The following is a 13,491-nucleotide window of genomic DNA, read 5'->3' as shown; positions in this document are numbered from 1 at the left end:
TCTCAGTGGAGCAACGTTCACAGGGACACAGGAACGGGATTCATGGGACGGAAACATCACGTGCCTCCTTCCGCCATCGTCCTGAGCCAAAGCCTGTGCTATACTTCCGACAAACAATGGCGAATGGATGTTGGGAAATCGTTAGTTTAATGGAGGTGCAAGTGCCAGTTTGAATAAACTCTGTTTAATCTGATATTCCCCCATTGTAGACTTGTGATACTGTACTTCGCCTTAATTTTTTATGAAATTTTATTTAACTCAAGTTTTGAGTGTTTCCCCCGACTTCCATAAGTTTAGGGTTTATTGTACACCAGTCAGTTCTCTCACATCCAGTGTACAGTGCCCATAAATTTCAGGTTAATTAACTCACATCTGGTTTTCCACAAGCAGAAATACTAAGTTCTGCAGCCAGCTACTATTACTAGCTAAAGTGCTTTGCGCTCTCACTTGTCTAGGGATGAAACTAGTGCATCTTTGATTTTTAAATCTATATTCTTAAAGTCTGATGCATTGTTAGAAAGCCAAGGGTTATTAATTTCAAAAACAGAAGGTAGAGTTTAATGAATAATGAATAGCAGCTGTTGGAAACAAATCTTTGTAGCCCTGGGACCATCTTTCCCTGTGTTACAATTACACTTTGATTGACCTCAACAATAACTAACAAGCATGCCCAGCTGGATCATAAACCAAGTATATACTATGTCCAGATACGGTGTAAAATTTCACATCAACGAAACACTCACTGTCAGTCTAACTTTGTCCCATCATATGTCAATCAGACTTACAAAAAAAACTTATTAGAGCTGGGATATGCATTTTCCTAGGGAAAAAAAGTTCCTTACTGGCAATGAACATACAGTTTAGAAAAATCATGAGTACAGAGGGATGGCTCTACCTCTGAAGCAAAGCCTTTTGTCGTGACAGACGTGTGGGGTTTGTTCACTGTGTGAATATGTAAGGGCTTTAAAAGGGAGAAGCAGTTTTCCAGGTTGCCTAAAACAGCTATAACCCCATAGTTGGGAGGCTGAAAGCAGAAAAAGAGTACGTTTGGGCTGATCGAGCATCTGACATATTTTCTCTATGAAGGAACATGCTGCACTGGGACCCGGTGCTTTCAGGGGTCTGCGGGTGGGAGGCCCGTGGAGTTCACTGGGGGTTCAGTGCCTCTCTCCTGTGGACGACCACATAGTGCAACACCTAAATTGGGGATCTGTCTAAACAGACGGGGATAAAAATGCAGGGACAAACTGTTTATACACACAAAACCAGAAAAATCTGGCTTGTGCTGTATGGTGGATGGATTACTCACAGTTTTATATCCTGTCTTATCAGATAGGAACTTTGGTCTGTAGCCAAACAATATTAGGGATGAGCCACTGGTGAATAAATACTCCAGCCTTGGGATTTATATATACTCTCAGCTTTCTAACACCTTATCCTCCCTCTCCTGACAGTTCCAGGTGAAACAAACAGAGAAGCAACAGATCTTTCTCTCATCAAGTCATTGGACTTCTCCTAGGGTTCCCATTTAAAGCAGCTATATATTATTATTTGTATTATTTTTTCTATTGCTAAACTCGACAAATTCACTTGTCACCATTTCTTCCTGTTCATGGACTACACTACTACAAACCCCAAAATATTTTTACAGGCACTTTCTTGAAGGGCACAGCACAGCCATGCAAAATTACTTAGATGCCCAAATATCCCCAGTTTAGTTTTCCAGCTTTAATTTCCTCAATGCGCCCTGTGAGACCACATCATGGCACCTCATACAAACTGCACTGAGCGAGAGTCGGCTCAGCTTGCAAGTTGCATGTTCTGCACTGCAGAACTGTAACTGCACACCCTACCTCTCTCCATCAGAAATCAAGGTCAAGCACATCCCATCCTTCTGCAGCTTCCCCTCTTCCACACCTCGTTCAATGAGCTGAGAATAAAACAAATCGCATGACAAACACCAACATGGATTTTGCCTGCCCTTATACTATTGCTCGTCTTTGCTTTGTCTTCTCCAACTGACATTTCTGCTCTATAACTGCACGTCACTGATCTCAGTCTTAAAGAGAAGTCCTGTTATCAGGGTTTCCTGATCTCATCCATCTTTACACAGAACTTCTTTATAGATTCTTATCTGATCTCAAAAGTTTTGCTCAGGGGAATAAATCCTAGTACCAGGGAATGAGTTATATACTCCCACTGATTTCAATGGAATCAGAAATGTAATTAATTAAAATGCAGCTGGCAATGCCTCAGTTCCAGCCACATGATTGCACGTATAAACTGTAGCTATGGTATCATTTCAAAAACAATATACTGTTCTTTCTAGCATAAAGAGAAAGGAAAAAAAAAAAAAACCAAAACCCACTCACCAGTAGGTAAAATCACACACCACCACCAGCATAAAGCAAACCCCCAGTACCTCACACCATCCCCTACCAGGTCATCAGGCAGACAAACTGAGCTTACAGCACACACTACCTTTTGACAGACAGAGCCCAGCCCAGGTGGATGGATTTGGGAAGTGAATTCCAAAGCCGAGGTGAAGTGTCTCTGGCTGATCCCAGTTACAAGTGCTGCACTGCAGGAAGGGAAGCAGCCTCCTGGGTAACCATTTGGGGCTTTATAGGTTCAAACTAACACCTTGAATTCTGCCCAGGAACTTATTAACGACCAGCAGAGCTGATCTAAAGTGTTCTTGGCATGAAGCTCCACATTGTGCACCAGCTCCAGTTTCCAAGGGTCTCAGCACACAGCCCCGTACGGAGTGCATGGCGATAACATAATACAGCATCAAGGTGTCAAAGGCATGGATAACTGTGACACGGTTTCTCCACCAGACAGAAAAGACCCATTTTTCTTAATAGCAACATAGCGGGGAAAAGACGTGGGTGTTTTGTCAAAGACTTTTCTCAAAGTGTTTTTATGCCCTGGACACCACTAATCTTGGAGCCCTTATAAAAGTCCGGTTATGGACCTGCTCTGTGCTTTGAGAATTTCCTGACCTCACCCTGATGAAATAAATAGTTACCTAGGTGTGAAAGCAGCGTGGGGGGTCACATCAGCCCCAAAACTCCTCAGGTGTGAAGATTAGCTAGGATATACCGGAGAAATTTTAGTGGATAAAATGTCTGTCTGTTCTCCACAAAGCTTATTTCTGCCATGCCCCACTGAAGGTTTATGGAGGTCAGTTAATTTCTCCCCACTCTTAATTCAGGACCGAGCTGTACCGAGTAGTATTTTTTGAAAAACCTATTTAAAATCATATATAGTTGAGCTGATTTTCTCCACATTTCTTCTTTTGATACTTACTTTCTGACTGTAATTACATAAACAATTCAAATTACTTTAGGACTGGAGAAGAATCTCAAGTAATACTTCACTTTGCTCTAACAGACTTGCCAGACCAAAAGCAGAAATAAACAAATACTGTAGATTCCTACATACGTAAAGGCAATTTGAGTCTCAGATAGTCCAGGTACAAATGTCCAGCTCAAAGCTGGGGACACAAGCTCTGGCACACACATACTGTCTGTGTTACCGATTTATGAGCAATAATATGCCGTAGGGATGCAAATTATTCTAGACTGAACTAGTCAATGAACTAAAGTTACTAGATACGTGAAGCAAAGTATTATTTTAGTTTCTTGTCCGGTCTGGAAAATTCTAAGAATTTCCTCTATGATTGAACTGATCATCTATGTAAGTAGGAGGCTACGTGTTGAATTACCAAGAATGCATCACGGTGTTTGCAGTTAAGTAACTTCTTCAGAAGTGATGAGTCAACAGTATAAGTCTCCTGGCCAAAGTAACAAAGCTGGCTAAAAAACTAGACATCAAAAGACCACTTCAGTTAAAAAGCTTTCTAAGAGAAAGGGGTCACAGAAGCTATCTAGGGAGACAGACTGACAGAGAGAGTTAAAGATTACGGAGTAGGAAAGCTTCCTCCTCCATGATATTATGAACAGCAAGCACTAAGGAAAATTCAAGCAGTCTGGTAACTTGGAAAAAAAAAAAAAGAGACTTGTTTCTGAAGCAAAAGAATTTTAAAGTAAACATATCTTCAAAAATGTATCTTTACTTTAAAATCCATTTACTCTATACTACTTAGCTAGAAGAGAACTTCAGTCCATCTTCAAGCCCTCATTTTCTCTGAATTTTTAATTCAAAGAGAAATTCTAGACTACAGAGAACTGTGAAACAAGCGTATGCAATGCAAATCCTGAAGGATACCAGTTACTGCTATGCAACGGCTCAAGAGAAAGCCCGTATGTTCATTCAGAACTGGTGATTTCAAACAGTATCCGTCACATTCACAAGTTCCCAGAGTCTCAACTCGGAGTCTTTGGTGGAACGAGAACGGGAACAGAGACCCTTCCACTAAACAGCATGATTCCAAGATATTTTAGCAATGGTATCATGCTTTGTACGACATAAACATTGCTCCAGGCAGCTAACGTGCAGACAGAAGTTCCTTAAAAAGGTGAATGCTCAGGTTTTACTAAAGTGAGCTCCAACTACCATGAAGATTATGGCTAAACCACTGGAGAACTTAACAGAGCCCACCACCATCCACTCTCAAAATCTCTGCACAGAGGTGACCATTCCTTTAGGGCTTCACTCTAATAGAGACAAATAGTTTTAGATATTATCTGAAGGCCCTGAGAATATAAAAAGGCAAAGTCTTTCTCATGTTGCTGTTCATCACCTGAGCAGAATAGACACAGATATGAGGAAAGAAGAGGTGCCTACATACATCACAATCAAACCTTACAAAACACCCACATCATTTATACGGAATACATCTACGAATCTGAACGTCCCTACCTTAAGATTTATCCCATTCCTATCATGACTGGCAAGTACTTGTTCCTAAGCCTGTTATCACTTTTTTTTTGTTAAATAACTAAGATCCCCCACCTTTGTGAACAAATGTTGAGACAATCCAAACATAGAACTTCTGTCCTATACATACTAATGTGTCTTGTATGCTGTACCAATTCTACCAGCACATACTCTACCTCCATTGCAGGAAGAAAACATACAACTCTTTGGACTGGATTTGGCAGGACTGAAAATAAACTGTAAAAATATTATGGCGATTAACCAGTCACATAGCACTGGAATCCAGAAACACTGATCCAGACAAACAGAAAAGTTTCCAATTGGCAAAGAAGAACTCCCTGTATCAAACCCTGCTGAGATGCACCTTACAGATACAGCCACAGTAAAAATGCACGATACTCATTTTGTAATTAGAGCTCCACTTCAGAAGGACCCCAATTTTAATTGTGACTGACAGAAGCCCAAAACAGTGAGGTGTAAGAAATACTTGCCATAAAGTTGAAATCTTTCCTCCACTGACAGCAGCAAACATTTTTACACTAGGTCACCAGTTCAGACTTAGCTGACTGTTTGGGCACCAAACCAAAATAGGTTCTTCTTTTGCTGAGACATTAAATAGCCTATCTCGAAAGTATCAAAAGACAACACACCGAACCTGAGGAGGGGTTTTTCAGTACTCATGCCCTCACCTAAAATAAGGTCCATTTACTCCGGTCACTAGAAAAAATAGATAAATGCAGGAAACGCTACATCATAATACAGAAATATCTTGAAAGTGTTCTTTGAAGAAAAAAAATCCAAAACTCCAACCAACTACCTCCACGTTAAAAGAAAACAGAGGTCAGATGTGAATCTAAAGAATAGCAAGTTAATAAAGTATCCTCCTCTGAGCTTCCAGGAGAAGAAAAACAGAAGGGGGTGTTAAATCTTTGAATAAATCTCCAGTAAAGACAGCCAGAAACGATGCTGCCTTTAGCCACATGAAAGAGAATAGAAGGATTTCTCTTTTTAAATTAGTCTTTATTGTCTGCTTCGTAAATCGTGGTCACATGTGGTACCTATTACAATGAAATTTTATTGTTGCTGTAGCCCTCTTGCTTGCATTTGGTGCTTTCTGTTTATTTTAAAAAGAAAAATGTCCAGAATTCCTTCAGTTCTGTGACTGAAATCTTATGGCTGTGCACATGGCAGAGGGTCACAGTGACAACCAAGGAGCCTGCGTAAAATATAATATACACATTTTTAAGTTCAGATTCAATGCAGTAGAAAAGAGTCTAGATCGTGTTATCCCATCTCCCCATTTCATCCTCACACAGATTATCTTTTTATAGGTAGGATGGGAATTGAAGTCTAACGAGATTTTTCTGTGCCTGTGTAACTTCAGGACTTGCACTCCTTATTCTAAAGCCCACCAGAACCATTCCATTATGCACAATTATTTAAGCCCTTCTGCGACTGACCAAACCCTTTACAAACTTGCCAAACAGGCAAAGCCAATCGTGGATTGACCCTTTACAAACTTGCCAAACAGGCAAAGCCAATTCGTGGATTGACACAAATTCACCTCCCCACTGAGGCCATGAATCACCATATATATAAAACTAAAGAGAGACACTGATGTGACCGCGGATAAACACATTCCTCGCATTTTTTTTTCCAGTTGGAAATTGACCCACATTTGGTTTGAATTAAAGATTCATCGCACTGAAACAAATAACTAAATGGAAAGATACGAGTCCCTTTGAAGAGCATGCAAATCAAATTTGGGTGATAATTAGCAGCAGACAATTGAAACCTACCGTTTATTTGCGCAGAACCTGATGTTGCTGAAACGCGGCTTGAATTCAGGCACACTGAGAACCGAGTGACTGAGTTTTCAGGAATTAATTTAACAGTTTAATATCTGAGGTAGAAACAAGCATGCTTTTAACAAAATGAGACAGATGTACATGTGCTCAGACCCTTCATTCCAGCTACTGTCCCCTACTGTACAGTTACTGCACTTTCAAGACTTTATATGCCGTATTTTTTTTTCCCCAGAATACTCCTCTCTCGGGAAAGTGATGCATAGGGGTGCCATAATTGTAAAGGAGAACAAGCTGCTCATAGTCGAGTTATAATGAAGTATTACCTCCTATATCGTCTGCCCAACTTAGTCCCTGTTTGTTTAACTTAATTTGCCAGGGAGCATAAATACATGTGTCATCAGCTGCCTGTTTGGCAAACCAAGCAGTTTTTTCTTGGGATGTGTTTGGCCTCAGCATAAGAGGAAGCACAATTTTGCAGCACAAGTGAAGATGAGAAAAATGGCTCTCCAGCAAAGAGCAGGCTAGAGTAGCAACTCCCACAAGATAGATTTGGCCAGAGCATTGAAGCGAAATTTTGGTGTATTTTTCACTTCACCACGTTTTATAGAAATTTTTTTTTCAGTCAGCCTGAGCCACCAGCAAATAAAAGAAGGCCTGATAAAGATTTTTAAAAGATTAGAAAGGATAGCATCTTTGTCATGAAGGGAACTAGCAATCAGGATAATGAATTACACAGGAAAAAAGTGCTGTTGCAAGACACAGATCTTCCTGTATCAGGAGACTGGTCCCAGTTTGAGCTACTAAAGCCACCACTCCAAAAGAAGGAGGCAGCGTTCATTTCATCAAAGCACTCGCTTTCATCTGCTGGAGTTCTGAACTACACCAGTAAAATTTGATTCCTATAGCTTATTATTGCCACGTTTTATATCAATAATCCACGATGACAGGGATGGAGGGACGGTCATTAGTGCGGCAGAGAAGGTAACACCTCTCCCATGCGGGTGACCGGCAGGGGAGCGAGAGCAGCATCCCAGGTCGTGCATGCCGGAGGCTGCTGGGCAGTTTTAAGAAGCACCAAGGGCACCTGCTGAGAGGCACTGCTGGTGTTGCCAGCCCTGGGCACGGATCAGCAAGGCGCCATCCCCCACCGAGGAGAGCAAGGACCAGACCAGCAGGCTGGTCCTCGCTCCAGCCCGACCCTGTAGGGAAGCCATCGGAGCTTTCTCTGCAGCTCCCCATCAGTTTTTGCTCTGAACCTGCTGTCGCTGGAGAATTTGAGGTAGTCCCTCCCCTTCTCACCCAGATAGAAAACAGAGTGAAGCTTTAAGGCAACCGCTGTTCCATCTTGCTAAATGTGACCTACCTCCCATGTTGGTATTGCCCAACTTGAGTCCCGTATCAATAATAAAATAGCAAAGCTGACATATTCTTTCAGGTCTGGAGATAAGTTTTGCCTCTTCTGGGATAGATAACTCACATAATTTAGCACGGCTCTGGAGATCAGGTATCTCTGGCCAAGGTTACGTTCTTCAGGATAAATACATGTTTCTTCAAGTAGTTTGGAGGGTGTTCCCATATATTTATCCCTCCACCCAGAGAAAGCATATTACTATTAAATTTCCATATTACTGAAGCAGAATGATTTCTGTTAAAGCTAAGATTCTATTAATTGTAACTACAGTCACCTGAATTCTAAGCCTCTAGAGAGGACTGGGGCTTGGTCATCTGACTGATTTACCACACTAACAGATTGCCACTAATCAACTAGGTCTTCAGTAACAAAACATATTTTTTTAGCTGTCACAGAAGCTAGCAAAGCTTGACTCCTGTAAACCTCTTTCAGTAAAGTTTATGTTAACATTATTTAGTTTGTCACAAGCTACCATACATAAAGGAACAGAGACCAAGCCTCACCTGAAGTACAGATCACATATCCAAGCTGCTAGAAATTTCCAAGTCCTGGCTATGAGCTAGATGAGTTACTATCATAGGTATGTCAGTCAGAAGCAAGAAGAAATTATGGCCCTAACTGGCAAAGCTATGCTGGAAGAAGCCCTCATGTATTTTGGCAAAAATAAATATTGTAGTTTATTTCCTTTAAGGAAATGGCACAAATAATACCAGTAAAGGGGGAAAAAAAAAAGCAAGCATCAACTAAACCAACCAAACAACCGTCTGCCCTTGCCCCCAGAAAATAAAAGCTTTGAGACATTATAGAATACACTCCTTTGTACATTTAAGAATAGGTTCATGGACTTTTTCTCCGATAGCAACACCGTTTATCAAGTCTGCACCTTCCTCACCTCCCACTTCTTTCTAACCTCACACTGCAGCTTACAGGTGCTTCATTTATGGCAACACGATGCTTGTGGGAACACGGAAACAAGCAGCTCACAGAAAATGTTTGGGCTAAAGGGAAGCAAAATGACCTTTTGTGTAAGCTCGTAACAGCAACCTTAGACAAACTTCTGCCAAGGACGGCACAGGCATAGAGGATCACGTATCGAGGATGAAATGGCTCCTCAAGAGCCATTTCCAGCCCTCTTTCCAAGCAATTTACTATTTCAGTCTTCAGTTCTACTCCTGTGTTCACTTACTGTAAATCACCTTAACATCCCATTCCAACGGCTTTTTATCTTGATACAATCGAGTTAGCCCTGTGCAACTCGGGAACAACCTTAGCACCACTGCAAATACACTTTAACACCTTGAAAAATAACTCACATGATCTGCCATAAGATGACCAGCTGAAACAGCAGCAGTGTTGTCGTGCATACATGAGTATTAACAGAGATCTTTTTTTCAACATAAATTAACAGAATTGAATTTTAAAACTTAGCAATATTTTCTATTTTGGGCTGACCTGTTTAATCACAGGCAAAAATAAAAATCAATCAGATGACAGGGTTTAAGACAAGTAATTTGCAATTTCCTTTCCATAGGTTTTGATTTTTTGGAGCTGCAAAGACTGAAAACACAGGACACTGAAACACACAAGCTTGGGGCTAATTGTGCAAGGCAAGTCCTTCCGAGTCCCACCACAGTCAACAGAAAACCTGAAACACTGTTCACAACATCAGAGCCCTTAGCAGAAACCTAGTATAAGTTACAATATTTTAATTACAGACACTAGCTGTTATTTTTCCTACTTGTATTTTATCCATAAAGAACACCAATTTTACAGTGAAATTGACCTCTAGGAGTGAGTACACTGCAGCACACGGAATCTCAGAGAACCAGGTTTATCTGCCAGCCCGGCCGCTACCTTGCTGTATGACCACAGGACAGGCATTGCACAGCTGTGCGACTCAGCTTCTCCGATGGAAAAGCAGACATGATCACGTCGGCATCCCTCATGAAGTCCTTAAAGACCTCCTGGTGAATCATAATATTGAAATCCCAGTTATTGTTATTAAAAGGAGCAAACCAGCAAGAAACCTTCAAAGCCTGTTCTTGCAGCCTCCCTCCGCGCAGTCCGACAGGCCGGGCGGTGTGGGGGCTGGTGGGTGGGAGAGGAGGGGAGCAGGAGCCCTGCACAGCCGCCCCGCAGCCCCTTCCCCATGGTGGAGCCCGCACCCCGGCACACGCTGAAGCATAAGCTGCTTCCTCCACCTCGTGGAGAATCATGAAACTGATGTGCAAACTGCAGTCACCAAGAATTAATAAAATACAGAAATTTTAAATCCAGAGAAATATCCTTTCCCCAGCCCAGAAAGCTCCAGAATTTTGGAAATAAGTTTCCTGTTCCACCTGATCTATCGTAAGCGGTTAAAAACCCTGTTTTTGTTTTATTAGTATAGAACATCATCAAATTTACAAGACAGTCAAAGAAGAAACTTAGAGACCACTGCTGAGAAGTGGTCAGATCTTAAACTACCTTGAAAGTTGTAACTCTTGCAAATTGCTTTCTCACTAAAAAGTGCAGAGAGTCTCCTCAATCAGGGTGGGTTTTTTCATCTCACTGTGCTTTAGGTTTTAAAACCTTGTACCACTAAATTCCATTGCTGTTACACACGGCAGTAATTACTATTCTGTTAGTATTCTGGAACAGTTATATTCTTAATAAAAGCTTTTTGACCTCACTCGATGATTATCTTTGTTTCATTAGCTGTCCTGTTCTCCTGTATTTCAAGTTTACATGGAGGCATCCAATTCACCTTCTCTGCATCAGCCACTATTTTGTCAGGTTCCCTTTTACTTATTTCTTACATTTTTTAATTTCCTCTCTCTCAACTCCCTCTCTTTTTGCCATAGTTTTTTTTGGGGCATAACAAATTAACCCTTTATTCAAATTAATTTTAATAGAATACAGTATTACCAGCTTTTCCTGGCTTATTCCTGCTTCCATAGCCTCAGATTTTGTTTGCTCTTTGACTACTCACTACTATCTTAGATATTTCCATTAAAGTGTCCCTATTGACATCCACCCCAACACAAAGTATTGTACCACACAGCTGAACTAACCAAATGTATTAAAACTGGGTGTTAATTGCATAGCAAGCAACAGTGAAATTAGGTTTTAAAATCAACACTCCATTAAGGCAGCTGGGAGAAATTCACACTTTGCAGTACTATTGTGTCTGTCTGCTTAGAGAATCTATACATGCTATTTCTTTCTGAAAAGTAGGCAAAATGCAGAAAAAAAAATGGGTCTGCAGAGCAAATTTTAGCTCTTACCCAGGTGTGTTTACTTGCCCCCAATTCCTTCTTCCTTCTCTTGGGAAAATAATAATTAATAAAAAACACTCCCAAATACTCATTATCTAGAGGTACAAGTGACATCAGCCTAAACCCACTCACCTGGCTGAGGGTAACGGAGGCCAGACCCCTGCATCAGGCTCAGTGCAGCCAGGCATCCCAGCAACTAAGGGAGGCTCCAACATCTGCACCAAACCGGCACCACCCGCCCCTGATTTGCGAGGACCCTGACCCTCGAAGGTCTATACGTTCCCACATGCACAAGAGGAAACAGGAGTGTGCAGTCTTGAATACAATTTTTTGCAAGAATCTGTACCAAAACTACATGCAACTGTAAATAGCTGTTAGCAATTACCAGGGCTAGCTAACGATTTCACTACCACCTTTATAGGCAGCAGTTCACCGACTGGATTTACCCCTTTCCCTGCTGTGGCTGTGAAGTGCCTAGCCAGCCGGATGGCAGATTGCTCCTTGGCTGGATCCATTACAGCACAAAGGCACTAATAAATAGTAAGTTTTTATCACAAAGACTGATTTCAAGGTGCAGAAAAAGCAGAGGCTCAAATGTCTGAACAAGGACCTTCTAAGTTTGCCATCTGTGCTCAGAGAGCAGTTGCCAGCACTGCTTCCACCATGAGCTGAAGGAAGAGATCAAGACTGTTCTCAAGGGGGAAGCTGGCAGCTACTGCAGTAGAGATGATGGACTAGATAACTGACAGAGACTGTGGGTAAGGATGGACATAGAATATTTTTAATGGTGAAAACGGGCAAGAGCTGTTAAAATGAGAAGCATTCACTCCATCCAGCGAACACTTTATGACTGCCTGGAGTTACGAGCTATAGCACATAGCAGACTCCCCAGCAGAGGACCAGTAGCTGTGGCGTCTGGGAAATGCTCAAGAGCCAGCTCTGCTAAAAATGACACCTACTTCACTGCCAGTTGCTATTTTGGCTTCACAAAGACTGGTACTGGGAGTAACCAGGGATCTGGGAGATTGGCACTCTCTTCCCAGCGGAGTCCATCGGAGGAGGAAGTTTGACTCTTAGAGGAGGCTGAGGAAGCGGGAATCAATGCTAAGCGTTTTGCTAGGGGACAGACTCTTACCTAGGAAATGGAGATGCTGTTCAGATGGGGCTTTGGCCTCATTAGGCTTGGTGTCACTTTTTCACAGCACGCAGACAAGCCTTTAGATAGACCTGACTACAGTACAAGGTACCTGTGCTGTCCTGCGCGCTGTGACAGGCATCCTTGGAAGAAGAGCAGGCGGTCATGTAATTAAAAAGCTGTCTGACAGCCAAGGATAATTGCAGGTCCAAAAGGTCAGAATGTGGTGCGTGTGTGTAAGCATGTGAATGCACTGTATGACACGTGCACAGGGAAGCGCTAACATGTTCTCAGCACTTAATCTATGAGAGTATAAAAATTAAAAATATGCTCCTTAAGCAGGATAAATAGTCATACAGGCACCTGTAATGCTGTTTTTTCCAAAATACTAAGCATTTGACTTGTAACAATCTTTTAACATGTTTTTGACAACATATTCTCTTTCTAGGTCATGAAGAACTGAAAGCAATGTATTTTTCAATACACCCCATCACCTGTGTGACCCCAAAAAGTTCAATTCAAAACTGCAGTCAGTAAAACCAAGGTTACATTTAGTACTGCACACTTAAATATCCTTTCTTCATAATTTTTGCTAAATATTATTGGCACAGAATCACAGAATGGTTGAGGTTTGTCCTGGTTTCAGCTAGGATAGTTAATTTTCTTCCTAGTAGCTGGTACAGTGCTGTGTTTTGGATTTGGGATGAGAATAATGTTGATACACTGATGTTTTAGTTGTTGCTAAGCAGTGCTTACACTAGGCAAGGACTTTTCAGCTTCCCATGCCCTGCCGACTGAGAAGGCTGGGGGTGCACAAGAAGCTGGGAGGGGGCACAGCCAGGACAGCTGACCCCAACTGGCCAAAGGGACATTCCATACCACGTGACGTCATGCTCAGTACATAAACTGGGGAAAGCTGGCCGGGGGGGCCGCTGCTCGGGGACTGGCTGGGCATCGGTCGGCGGGTGGTGAGCAATTGCATTATGCATCATTTGTTTTGTATATTCTTTTATCATTATTATTATTATTATTATT

This window comes from Aptenodytes forsteri, unplaced genomic scaffold, assembly GCF_000699145.1.
Source record: "Aptenodytes forsteri isolate BGI_AS27 unplaced genomic scaffold, ASM69914v1 Scaffold195, whole genome shotgun sequence".
Classification (NCBI taxonomy): Eukaryota; Metazoa; Chordata; class Aves; order Sphenisciformes; family Spheniscidae; genus Aptenodytes; species Aptenodytes forsteri.
The sequence above is the reverse complement of the archived record's forward strand: the minus strand, read 5'-3'. Positions refer to the sequence as shown.